This window comes from Oreochromis niloticus, linkage group LG23 (assembly GCF_001858045.2).
Source record: "Oreochromis niloticus isolate F11D_XX linkage group LG23, O_niloticus_UMD_NMBU, whole genome shotgun sequence".
Lineage (NCBI taxonomy): Eukaryota > Metazoa > Chordata > Actinopteri > Cichliformes > Cichlidae > Oreochromis > Oreochromis niloticus.
Window position 1 is genome coordinate 24475092 of NC_031986.2, and position 13693 is coordinate 24488784.

The 13693-nt window shown below is 42.2% G+C and overlaps 1 protein-coding gene across 2 annotated transcripts in view; it reads right to left on the reverse strand.

The window, feature by feature from the left end:
* The window catches only part of LOC100709465 (zinc finger protein GLI2), a 94595-nt gene that overhangs the window by 53852 nt on the left and 27050 nt on the right, over window positions 1–13693 (reverse strand). The window contains exons 3-4 of one of the 2 annotated variants that reach the window (XM_019352253.2): window positions 3225–3330; window positions 3014–3133 (exon numbers count right to left, since the gene is read on the reverse strand). The exons of the other annotated variant lie outside the window; for it this stretch is intronic. The gene's annotated coding sequence lies outside the window, so the exon portion shown is untranslated. The remainder of the gene's footprint in view (window positions 1–3013; window positions 3134–3224; window positions 3331–13693) is intronic. 2 annotated transcript variants of the gene reach the window in all.

A 13693-nucleotide genomic window follows, 5' to 3' on the forward strand; every position in this document is an offset into this window, starting at 1 on the left:
AAAAAAATCACTAGAAACGCCACAAAAATGACAATTACCTCAAATGCTAAATAAAATCCAACTCTGAGGTTTCTGCCTCCATCTCAACTCAATGGAAACAACACATGTTTAGAGAAATAGTGAAACTGGAGCTACTGTCTACCAGACACATAGTCCTCATGAACAAAGCTGATGGTTGTGGTAGTTGGGGGTGGTTTGGGACTTTCCATCACAGGCACCTCCATTGTGTTGGAATGACTACAGACATGACAGACTTGGCAAAAATCTCGAAACCTGGACAAATGAACCCAAACTGCAGCCATAAAAATGCCATTCAGTATAAACATCACATAACTTTACAGAAGCTTGACGATAAGCAAGTCCTGCTCTACAGGAGCAGAAATTTATTAGTATTTTTGCAAGGTACAAGAAGTTTACCACAGAGGGAATGAGTCAGGCCTTCAAACATGTCTGTCTGTTTCCAATGTATTTTAACACCGTCTCTGATGCCCTCTCACTTTATGTTTCACTGGGGAAATTTCTCAAACTGGAATAAAAAATTGATGCTGCATTGAGCCAACAATCTGTAAATCTTCAACAACTGTAAAGGACTTCACATAGAAGAAGGAGTTGGTTTTGGCCTCAAAGTTAGCTTTTCGCTGCTGCCATGAAAACAAAATGCTATTCTGATTGACCCGGACCAGAAAACAAACTTTTTGATTTTTGCAGCGATTATCTTCTTCTAGCAGTCCTGAAGAACTCTTAACCTGGGGGTCTCGCAGGTCATTCACTGCTTCTGACCATAAGTCAGTCATGATTAGCCAATTAATGTAAAATAATGACATTGAGGGATGGTTTGGGGTTGGTTTCCTCATATTTTCACTGATGCTCACATACTTTTGTCTATTAAATAATTTATTTTTTCTCTTTTATAACTAAATTTAACTGAAAAAATAGAGTTTTAAGAAGTTTTTGGCATATCCTGTGGTCACCCTGCTGCATATCAGTGTATTCAACCGCAGGCAGACCACCACCAATCCCTCCATGCAGGACTGTGTGGAGCATGGAGGCCACGAGGGACAGAGTTACTTATCAGCCCTGGACAGCTGGGCTCAGGCCATGTGCTAATAACCTCCATGCATCAACGGGCTGAAGGTGAGGGCGCGGCGGCAGGCATTAACCAAACGAGGCAGGCGGCGGGGGCTGACGGGGCCGTCCTACAAGCAGCACGTTGTTAGCATGCTGTTTGTGTAATTTAGGTACTTAAAAGACGGCGAGGGTTCAAAGACTGATTGCACCGTCGAGTAATCAGCCACCTCCACTGCGCGCCTGATTTATCACCCCCTCGCTTAATAGCACTGCTTAACACACAGGTTTGTCCAGATTAAGTAATTACCTGAAAGCAAAAGTTTATTATGTGGTGCGACGGGCTGGTGATAAAGGCCTGCTGTCGAGAGGAGCCACAGAGAGGCCTCGGAGCTGCTGAATGAGAGCGATAATTAAAATACAATGAATTAAATTGTCGCTTCTGGGGCTGTCACCATGCTCCCCAGCTAACATCCATATTACCCCGCCGGCACCCTCGCTAGGGGGGCGCCTGGGATTATGCCTCACCCCGGACTGGTGGAGCAGCTGAGGGGGAAATGACTCCAATGGGCCATCTGTAAATTAAACAAAGACCTAGTTCCTCTCCGAAAATGAGTATGGAGGGTGAGAGGGGAACAAACCTGAGCTAAGAATAACACCTGAGCGCACATTAGCTCTGTAAGGTTGTTGTGCTGGCGTCTTAATGAGGCGGAGGCCTCTGCAGGTACAGATGTTGGTGAACAATGAGAGGAAGGCAGCACGGGGGAATCTTTTGAGTGATGCGCCTGTGATGATGAATGTCTCGCAGGTGGAAGCAGAAGACGTCTTCTCTGTCTTCACACTGCTCTCCAAGGAGGCCCCGGACCTCCGGCTCGATCTACCAGAATAGATGGAGCCTCCGTCCTGTGGCGTCAGCACCCGTCCACCTCCCGTGTTGATAAACGCTCTGCTGCACGTCTGACACAATCTGCTGAAGCAGTGTTGTCTCTATTTTTTGACCCAGCCGCTCCCCTGGCTCCACTCTCTGAACCGACTTTATTTGTTTGACATTGTGCTGCTGCATGTGATGGAGAGCAGGCCCCTGGCTGACTTCATCAGGCCTATAAAGATGAGCCAGGAGCTGCCTGGCTCCAATGAACACCCTCCAGCAGGCGCGGACAGGGCAGAAGAAGTTTTGGTTTAAATTTCTGACTACAACGGGAAATCTGAAGAAATCAGAAGTCTGATCTAAAACAAGAAAATGCCTCAGCATAGACACCAGGGCTCATGGTCACATCGTAGTCTGTATATGAAAGATGGACGGAGTAACTGTGACATCACCCATTTGTTTGCAGACTTCCATTTTGAAGCCTGGACTTCTGGTCTTTAACATGTTGGTTGTTGGGACCAGAAATGACCATGTTTGGACAAGAAGGTGGCCTAGAAACAGCTGCAAGAAGCAAAGCAATAACTGCTGCGATCACAGACTGTATATAAAAAACTGTGATGCCACACATCAGTTTTTGGACTCATTTTGGAGTCATAATATTAGAACTTTTGCCATAATAGGTCAGTTCAGCCAGAAGTGACCATATTTGGACAAGTTGGTGCAGTGCTAAGTTAACAGCTAATGCTAGCTAGCTTAATTAGCAGACTAAATCCATTGCCTGGAATCGATATTTTTCAAAATTTACTTCTGATGAATCTTTTGTCTAAAAACAAGCTATTTTAGCTCCAATCTCTGTAAGGTCAGTTAATTTATACTCACTAAAAAGTCCAAGTTTTCTGATTGGCCAACTTCAAAAGGGCAAGGTAGCTAGTACTAGCCTTGCTAATTGTGTTCCAGGGGTCCAGTTTAGTAACTTGGAAATGTAGCAGTCAAGTAGGAGCTCCTAATCATACAAATTTTAAGCCTGAATATTTCTACTTATGAACATTTTACCATGGACTCTATGGTGGACTGACTCACCTTTGGAGCCTCTAGTGGTGTTTAGAGGAACCGCAGTTTTTTCCTTTTCAGCCTGGAGGTCCCCGTCTTGTTTAATCACCACAAACTTTATCCAGCATGAGTGGCTATATGTGCTCAGCTCTGTATTAAACAGAGAACCTCTAATGTAAAACTTTTATCTATACACTGATGCTACAGAAGAAGAATGATGCAGTCAGATTGTTCCACTCACCACCACTGTGTGACCTCTGTTTTCTTACTCTTGACACTCCTCACAAAAACCCTCTTTAGACACTTCAAGCTCTCCTTTCATCCTTCCTTTCTGTGTTAAACAGCAGCTTGTGGGAGAAAAGAGTCAAGAAAAGGAGACAAAGCTGCAGGGAGCTGACTTTCTAATCCTGATTAACACTTTCCCACTACTTCAGGAGCCACACACACTCAGTGCAAACGCTGCAGGTCAGGAAGTTTGGATTCACACAAACTCCAACAACATCCCCTCTGATCAGTGTCTTGAACACACAGAGGGGGAATTACAATGCAGAGCTGAAAATTACAGGACCCAGACGTCCACAGCTCGATGACACGTTAGAAAATCTCCCACCATAAACAAGTCCCTGACTCGAGTTTAGTTTAGAAGGCCCGCTCGGCTTGTAATCGAGCAAAACGAAGCAAAGCGTTTCACAAACTTTGCCACGAAGCTTCAAACAGGGGGAGAATTACACCCTGTGAGACCCGAGCGGCTCTCATTCAGGAGGACCCGCCTGCATTCACTGTCTCCTTCTCTTCGCTCTGGCTTTACAGCACAAATCAGCCTGGATTTATGGCTCAAAGGGAGGTGGGCTGATGTTAACATTTTGGGTCATTTTTCATCGGTTTATATCGCCTCTGAAACTTGCTAAAGCTCAGCCATCTACATGTAGTTTCTCAAGCACGCTTCCCCAAATCAAACTGCCTGTTGCTGCAGCTGAAAACATTCCCAAAATGTTCTTCATTTAACATATCCCACATCTCATACATCTTAAAAACCCACGGGCCTTTAAAGCTTTGAAGATTTCTGCCAATAACCCAAACCAGCTCAAAGACTGGGGTGAAATTTTTGAGGAGAACAGCTTCCAGGAAATTTCGAAGCAGGTGATTCCACTAAACTGAAAATTCATTCATAACTCAGGGTTAATCCCAGTGTTACTTAAGTCCTGCTTCAGAGCGGATCCCTCTGACCTTTTTACCTAAATAGTGGATCTAAACGTAACTTTTATGATGGGAATTCAAAGAAACCGTTGCATGAAGAAGCCCCAGGTCCTTCTGTAAGGTCACAGTTTTTTAAATCTGCAGAAATTTGATGTGTATCAGTCAGAACTTTGACCTCATTGGATAATCTGATATGCTTTGACCTACAGATGTGATACAATGAAGAAGAAAAAGAAGACGAAGAAGAAGAAGAAGAAGAGAAGCTACCAGAAGCAGCTTTATTGTGTCTGCAGTTAGGTTGCATGCCAGCGCAAATCCCCGCTGTCATGAAGCTATTTGTCTGTGAGTAAAGACAGCTGCTGGATCACAGAAGAATGAGAGGGAAGGTTGGATTTTATGGGGAATGAAGAGAAGTTGATTAAACATTTGTTCTGGATAGATTTTAGGAGGAATAAAAGTCACGAATCTCCAGCTGAGAAAGGCAAAACTGCTTTTCTCTAACCTGCCCTGAATCTCTGCATCACCTAGCGGAGCTCAGAGTCAGAAATCAGAGTTCATGATAGTCAAAAATGGCTAAATCTCATCTTTGTGCTTTTTATTTTTTTGGTTATTCATCACAGTTATCGTCTTGTCATTAGCAACTAAAACTTTGAGCAGGTGCAGTAATGCTAAATTACATGAATTTATGAGCATTATGTAAGTCTGCAGGAGGAGGTCGGGGTGGATGGTGGGTGCACAAACCTAACAAATTCATGCTAAAGATCAGAGTTCAGCTCTTAAAGTTGATGTGCAACAAGCAGATAAAATCACTGGTAAAACTCATCATGTTTGCTGACAGATGTAAGTAAACCAGGCCAATAGTGATGCAGTAACAAATAGTCCTGTAGTAACTGATCAGTTCCAAGTTGGCTCGCTTTTTGAATAACCCGGCAAAACAACCGGAGTAACAAACCAAACCACTGCTGATTTTAGAGGAGGATGAAAGGTATACAGATATCAGTCAACAAAGCCGATATTTATCCATCACCGATACTTGGTCATTATATCAGTACATCAAAATCTAAAATAAAATGAACAATACATAATTTTTTTTAATTTAATTTGGTTGGCTTTTTAGATTCTTGTTTTTAATTACTTTCCCTTTTACCTCAGTTTTTATGTATATATTCTTATATTTATTCAATATTTCTTAAGAGTAAGAAAGATTTAGTTCCGTATCTTTATTATTTTTTAATACATGATTCATTTATTTTTATTTACTTACTTGTTTTATTTGTTGTTTTTTTATTGCCCAGTTTTTATTTTCCTAAACTTTATTTCTGTTGAACACCTTCAGAATGCCACTGTGGAGGATGTCATTTAAAGTAAGTCATGAAGCACATTAAAGCATTTCAAATGTGACATAAATTTCAATTTTTGTCACATTTTGAGCACAATGGGTGATGTTTAATGTATATTTTCATTGAGTGTTTTATTTTACTTTTTGACAGCTGTATTCTTCCATAATTTGTCATTTTTTAAAAGCTGTGAAATTGTAGTAATTGTACTTTCCATAGCTGGAAATGCTCCTTCAGCCATGTCTATTGGCTAAACACCCAGCTAAATTAGTACCTAGGATGGGAATCAAACCTGTGACCTTCCTCTATCAGAACAATGATCCCACCGTTCTTTAATAACTGAATCTACTGGATGCACTCAAACAGCTGCAGTAACAATACATCGAGCTCCTCAGCAGAGTGTACTATTGATCTGCATCAGGCCTCTCCCCCTCCATCTCATCCCCAGTGGGCGACCTCTGACCTGCACGATTCACCCTGCTGAATGGGAGCGGCGTGCACCACAAAGCCCAGCGAGCAGAGCAGTGTGTAAAGATAAAGTGCCTAGCTTAGAGGAGGAGAAGAAGAAGAGGCCGCCTCACACAATGAGAGCACAATTAAACGCTGACTCGCACCTCATCTCGACCTGCCTCAGCGAATCGTAACGGGACAAAAGCACGGGAAGTGGAGGGATCAAGTGCACCATTTCAGACCAAAAAATAGCTCCTCTTTAAAGCATATGCAGACAAAAAAAAAGATAAATCATCGCAGTGATTCATCTTAAAAGTCCAGACTAATGACTCATGTTTGGACTTATTGGGAAAGAGCTCTTATCTGCATATTTCCTGACCTTATTTCAGGCCCAGTTTGGCCTGGTTTGGTGGCTAATTAGCTTGAGAAAACACCACCAATGGTGAGAAGACAAAGCACATCAGGACAACAATTAGTCCAAAAAAAAAAGCTTCCTGAATAAATTGGAGCCAGAAAAAACAGATACAGGAGAGGGATACAAACTTCACCTTTTATATCAATTTTGATGAGATTGACCTCAAAACACTGTCATTAGTGTCAGCTAAGGTCTAGTATTACACTTGGTGGATGTGAAGAGGTTTAAGTTTATTTAATCTGTAAAAGTGGAGGGCGGTGAAGCTGAGCTTTAACATTCAATTTCTGTGTGATCACTACAGGAGAGGAGTTCAATCATAACAATTTGTCATTCAGGGGTCAATCTGCTCCCACCTCCAGCTCCAGGAGTGTAGGGAAGCAAAAGGGAGCTAAAATAAAAGACCGGTGAACAGGCAGAGTACCATAGTTTATGAGCAGCATCTGAGCCTGTAGACGACAAACAAATTCATGCTAAAGATCAGAGATTAGCTGCTAGAATATCTTTCATGATGTCTGCTGATATTTGACAGATATCAGTAAAGTGGGCCGATTTATCCGATCTCAATACAGTGTCCTTCCAACAAATCCTCCAGAAGTTAATCACAAGTTGATTCACTTTTTGAGTAATCCTGCCAAACAAACAGAGAACCCAACAAAACCCTGCTGAATTTTTTAACCTTCTCACTAAAAGAGGAGGATGATGGCAATGTTCCCTCTAAGCTGCGCACGTGCGGCACGGTCTCTGCGCAGAGAAAATCTGCGTTGCGCACACAAAAAAAATTTCTAACCTGAATTGAAATTAAAGTAAATATGCGCCGACACCGGTGTTTTAGCTAGCAAAGCGGCATGACTGATGTGGAGTGAAGCCACGTTAATGACAACGTGTACAACCTTTGGAGATGTGAGCAGGACAGACGAACAATTGACGGAAAAAGTGTGGACTTTATACCAGTTTTTTAAATTGTGTTGATAGGCCACATAAAACCAGAGTTATGATAAAAATATATGCAATGTTTGGTTTTCTTCCTGAATACTATCGTTGTTCATATTTACTGCGGGAAGAAACGGTAAAAACGGCGTTTTATAAGGAAAACGCTCGAAAGCGCTCTCCACCTGTGAGCAGAGACGAAACCAAAACACTCCACCCTTTCCCATTGGTCGAAAAATGTACCATGTCGACCAATCAAAACATGGCATTTAGTTGTTAAGAAACGGGAGGAAGTTTTAGGAGTGACGATGGTGTTTTGAGATGTGAGACATTTGCAACGTTTAGCGCAAATCTTGTGTAGTTAGTGTGTAGTTAGTGTGTAGTGTAGTCAATAGTTTTGTTGTGTGTGTCAGAACAATGAGGCGACTGCTGAATGTTACAGGTGTTACAGGAGTGATACATCTCCTGTTGTCAGGCCTGCAGGTATCAGGCTGTTGTTCTTCTTTATCTCATAGTGGATAGAAATTATTTTTTGGAGTGGCACAAATAATTTGTGTGGCATCAAATTTGATGCAGAACAGCTGATTGTTCTGTAAATAGTTTGAAATGTTTGTTTAAAAAACCGCCTTGGCTGCATTTTTAGGTAAAGAGCTGCAAAAAACTTTGTTGTTTGCAAAACTGAGTTACTTTTTTGAAGAAGTAACTATATAATTAATTGCCCAACATTGGTCATTATATACTGTATTTTGCAGGGAGAGAGTTACAGGACTCTCTCCCAGACCACAGATTCATAATACAAGTCAGAGTTTTATGAAAAAAAAAAGAATGAAAGTTGTGTTTTCAAAATTGGAGTTCAAGTTATTTTTACTTCCAATAGTGTTAACATACTACACAGGTCATGAACAAGATTTTTTTAAATGTTCATTGTAAGTGGGCTAAAGCAGTTAATTAAAAGTACTCTAACATAAATGTAAATGCTGTAATTTGATTATTTTAATAAACCGTGTAACTTGGATGGATTCGATGCCGGCGTGACCACAGTGCAGACGTCTGATGTCGCTCACAGTGGTCCAAGGGACCGCTCAGGGAGTTTGTGTGTTCGCTCAGACACATGAAAAATTAGAGGGAACATTGGATGGTGGGTGTACAAATATCAGTCAACTAGGCCAATATTTAACCAATACCCATATTGTTGTTTTTTTTTCATATATATAAATCAGTTCATCTTTAGCAAGACAAAAACATCCAAAAAAACCCCCAAAAAACCAAATGACCAAATTTTGAAAAAAATAAATTATTAGACCAAAAATTCATTCATTTGATTAATGGTCATTAAGTATGTGCTAGCATTTAGCATCACATGTGACGGATGTGAAGACGTTGACAGTTACTGAACCTGTAGACGTGGAGAACGGTGAAGCTGAGTTTTAACATTTAATTTCTGTGTGATCACTACAGGAGAGAAGAGGAGTTAAATCCAAACAGTTTGTCATTCAGGAGTTAATCTGCTCCCACCTCCGGCTCCTGGAGCGCAGGGAAACAGCAGGGTGGGTGTAATGGCATGTTTCTTACTGACGGGGAAACTGGATCACGGCTCCTCCTGAAAGCACCGCCAGCTCGGGAGGAAACACAAGCCTAAGTGACCGCGAGGGCTGACACGAAACCACTGCAGGCAGCCTCCCGCCCACGTTCACAAAGAGGCCTCCCCACTCTCCAATCCCCTCAGCCGAGCTCTCGTTTCCTAATCACGGGCTTCCCCTCCGTCTCTCAGATTGCTCTGTAAGTCCCCGAGCTTTGCTCTGCCAGGAGGATCAATCAGGGCGATCTATGAGTGATGATGGGCTCACAGAGCTAATAAAGGTTGTCTTAGCAGGCGTGATTTTGGTAAATTTTCTCCGTCTGTTAATGCTTTTTCCATACAGGTGGTTAACAAATACGAGTAACCCTTTCACCTTCACTCCTCCACTGCTTCACTTCAGTAAGTAGATTAAAGCTTCATAAAAGAAGGAAAGAAAAAGGCGTTACTGAGAAATAATCCCATTTACAGAAAAAACAGAGGCTTTAAGGAGTGTTTATCCTGTGATGGGCAGGTGTTCCTGCTCGCTCACTCAGATGTTTTTATGAAAGATTGATAAATGTAATATTAGTCTGTAGGAAATGAAATAAAAATGGATGTAAATAAAATGGATGTAACTCCTTTGGTCTGGGTCTGAAGTGCCATAAACCAATCTAATCTGTCACTATGGATTTAAAACAGTGCAGTCTAGATTTCCTGGCAAAAATATAGTATCCCAGTTATACTGAATTACAGTCACACTTTGCTATATGACTACTATAAACTTACTACTTATTATGGATTACTAATTCCAGTATCTCCTTCATATCTGGCCACTTTCCATTTAAATAGATCAAAAGTTCAGGGCTTCAGACTGATAGTCATAAACCCCTGAGTGATGACACAACGCTCTTTAACCAGAATGAACCAGTACGCTTTGGGAAAGTCTAATCACAGGATTTATTGACAACAGCAGAAATGCAGAATATCACCAGGATTCAATGACGAGATGTCGTAAACCTGTGTTTTTTCCAGTGTCCCATATTAAAGACTATGACAAAGACTATTACCCAATGCTCGTCTGATCTCCTAGCTCAGTAAACACTTTTCAGATGAATTTATGAACTTAGTCACTGGTTTAAAGTCTTCTTAAAGAAAACATAATGTTCATTTTGTAAATTACACTTTCATTAGTGTCAGAATGGAGGATGAAGCAGGGCTAGCTTTAGAGTGGGGCGTACCGTTGCACTATTGGCTCTAAAAGAACAATATCTTGACGGCCACAAGGTTAAAGTCAAGGCTTCAAAGCAGGACATGGCTAATGCAGTACTAACGGTTGCATTTTACCACAAAATACAGTGTTTTCCTAAACGTAACAAAGCAGTATTTAGTAACTAAACCAAACCAGTGAGTAGAAAGCCAATTACATCATGTGTGACCCCTCCTTTAGGTCTCTAAAACTCTCGGTGGCCAATATTGCTACGGCTGACGCACCAACTGCATCTTCAGGATGAGAATGGATCCAAAAAACTAGTAAGTGTTATATTTAATCAGCATCTGAACCTTCATTCTAATAGCTCGATGGGGTCGAGTCCTCTAGAAGTCTATCAGGAAACTTCCAAACTTCTCACTCAATTTATGACCTCAGAAAAGTGTTTGCTGATGAATTTTATGGTCCCAGTTGCATTTAGATCATAAAACCAGGTGATTTTGGGGTCTGGAAGTCTTGTAAGAGAATCACGTGTCTCTCAGTTTCTCCGGTTTGAAAAGATCTTGAAGACTTTTACATCCTACCTCTACAACCCCCACCAGTGTCCTCTGCATATTTCCGTTGGCGGGGACCTTTGCAGCCCTACAACTTCTACAACTTCATGTTCGGGCAGCCTGTGCCTGTTCATTGAGACCATCCTGTCTGTCCACGTCTTTTTGAACATGATCCTTTAAAGAGTCATTTCAGAGTGTTAGAACTGATGTCCGACTCCAACAAAAAGGCCTCTTAATGAGGCTCTAATCACTTTCATGGGCTTTCAGCGTGTAAACCACTTACTTCAGCGCGTTTACGAGGGAAAATATTCCTCAGTGTTGAGCGGAGAGCCGCGTCATCTGTGGCGTGTTTTTTAACGGTCGCCATGGGCCGCCGGCTTTGCAGCCGAGCGCTGGTGCTAAGAGGGGAAAGTTTGTGAAACGCGAGCCGACTCGCTGTCTCTCAGACCGGAGCTTTAAAAATCCATGAACGTGACAAGCCGGTGCTTCATAAAGATTTATAATCGGCGGGCAAACACCAGACCGTGTGTTTATCCTCATGTGCGAGCTTTGATTTTCTGTGCAGCCCTGCTAATTAGCTGTTATTGCTAATCTCCAGCTGCTTTCTGCAATACTTACAAGGCAATTAGCGTGCCTCTTCTCATTTCACAGTAACTGTGTAAAGAGCGCTGGAGCTCAGTCGGCGGCTGCCTCACAGGACGGAGGTTGTGGCTGTAGGCCCATCACTACACTCTGTCAACCTGACATGTCAGGCCTTCACTAACATGGAAAACATGCTTAGCTTTAGCCTGGAATAACGTGGAATAATTGGATTTTTGCTGATAGACAGCAAGGGTAGCAGTCCACATTTGTGGGCAGGTAAAGGTTTCAGGGCGCTGTCGTCTCCATAAGACCTGACCTGAGACGAGCTGATGTGAGGACATGTGGAGGGTGTTTTAAGGTTTACTTTATGCGGTTGGTGTTTGTTTTGGAGGGAAAGAGGTCTGGGGATTTCCATCAGCTGGCAGGGAGGGGAAGAAGGGGAGGAAAATGTTCTGCATCTGCAACGTCTCCAATCCCCTCTGCTTTCCTACAGTCACTGTTCCGGTATTTGCATGGTTCTTTACACCACTCTAACCAAAGCACATTTAATTTTTATGGGTTTTAGTTTAGAATCAGACTCTCTGCTAAAGATTTAAAGCACCAGCAGCAGCTAACAGTTGCTACATGAGTTTATTGGACCTGTGGGAGCAGGCTGATTTAAAGCTAGGTCAGATCAGCAGCACATGAGCAGTCTGACCCCGAGCGTTGCCCCGTCATCTCCTCTCAGGCCTCGACAGAAACGAGGGGAGACATTCGGCTGTGAAACCTTCCGCTATAGTTAATGACTGTATTACAATATAAGCAATTGTAACTAGTATAACAGCTTGTTTGGTCACAGCTGAAGTGATTTAAGGAGGTAAAAATAATCCAGTGCATGAACAACATGGTGAGAACACATGCCTTTCACCTTCAGGAGGTGGTAGGTTCAGACTTATGTCAGAAATGAGGCTGCACAGTGTTCTGCACAGAGGAAGGAGTGATTTTTAGATTTATATTCATGAAGCAATTCTGAATAACATGCAGCTAAAATATAAAAAAAGGGTTTTTTTTTAAGATAATTAATCGTTATGAACAATATGGTTGGTATAAACTAAATGCATACCAATCAAGGTATAATACTTGATTGGTATGTATAATACTTTTGTGACAAAGGGTTAAAGTCAGCACTTTGGATGTAAATATTTTCTTGAATATAAGATTACCTGACCACAGCTCAAGCTTCCTCCTGTTAAAATCCAGGGAGAAGAATCGAGAGCCTCAAACTTCAATTCATATATACACCAGTTCACATCAAAGCTGTCTGAAATAAACTTAAACAGGAGCACAAACAGCCCTCAGTATAACAGAGAGACCCTCTGACAGTCAGATGATCTGCTGTGAGCAGGAGTGAAGAAAGAGACCTCCAACCACCAGCCTCAGCCATCTGAAAGACCTCAAACACAAAATGAAGCAAAGAGAAGACGACAGTTAAAGTCCTGCAGCAGTGGCATATAAACACATGCCAGTGGCTCCTGTTACCCGGAGGAGGCTCCTGCAGTGGACGCAGACAAGTTTCTGCCGTGCCCTCAAAAATGTCAGAATCACAGAGTTTCAAACATAAAGATTTAACATTTAATGACCTGGTGAAGCTGCAGAGGCATGTTCCTCCTGCCTCATGTTTCAGAGAAACACTGAAAGCTTTTCTGGAAACTATTCAAATCATTTTGATCGTTTTTGAAACGCTAAGACTCGAGGACATATTTCTCAAAAGCCAACAATCACATGCGCACGAGTGCAGGGTTGGGGTCTGCTGGATAATGAGGATCTTTTAATAACTGTATGCTGTATGCTCTCCCCCGCCTGCAGCATCACTGCTTGCTGTCTTACTCCACCTGTTTGTTTTGGCGGTTTACTCAGCTCGCTCTGATCGCTTTGCAAATATGGCCTCCACAGTGACACATACACTGATCCCTCTGTTTGCACTGGGGGTCACAAGTTAAACTAACACACACAAGCAGCATTTCCACATGTTTTCTGTCTGACTCGTGCAGATGTGCCTGCAGTAATGAAAAGAAGTCCGGGTCTTCATCAGCAAGTCCACCGCTACGGCCTGTTTATACACAGTAAGATGGCCCTTCCACCACCACTACCACCACTGTGTTTAGAGGGGATCTGTGGTCAACTTTAGAGCTTCGGAGCAGCTCTGACTGAGTTACAGGTCTCGAGTCTGCTGAGCCCTGGCTTCCTCAGCTGCCTTTGAGAAAGTTTTTATTAAATTAGCATCTAGTTTTACTTTTGAAAAGCTCAGTTTCTTCCCACTTGTGTTGGACTGAATGCTGTTCTGATGAAGATGACTTGTTCCACTGGTGGACGTTCATCTTAAAAATGGTTCATCCCTGTGAATCAAAGCCTCAAACCTGAGACTGATGTAAACACTCAGTTTCAGACAATTTTTTTCTACTCTTGGCTCTGCATGATCTCACAGAGTGGGGGAAATAACTAAT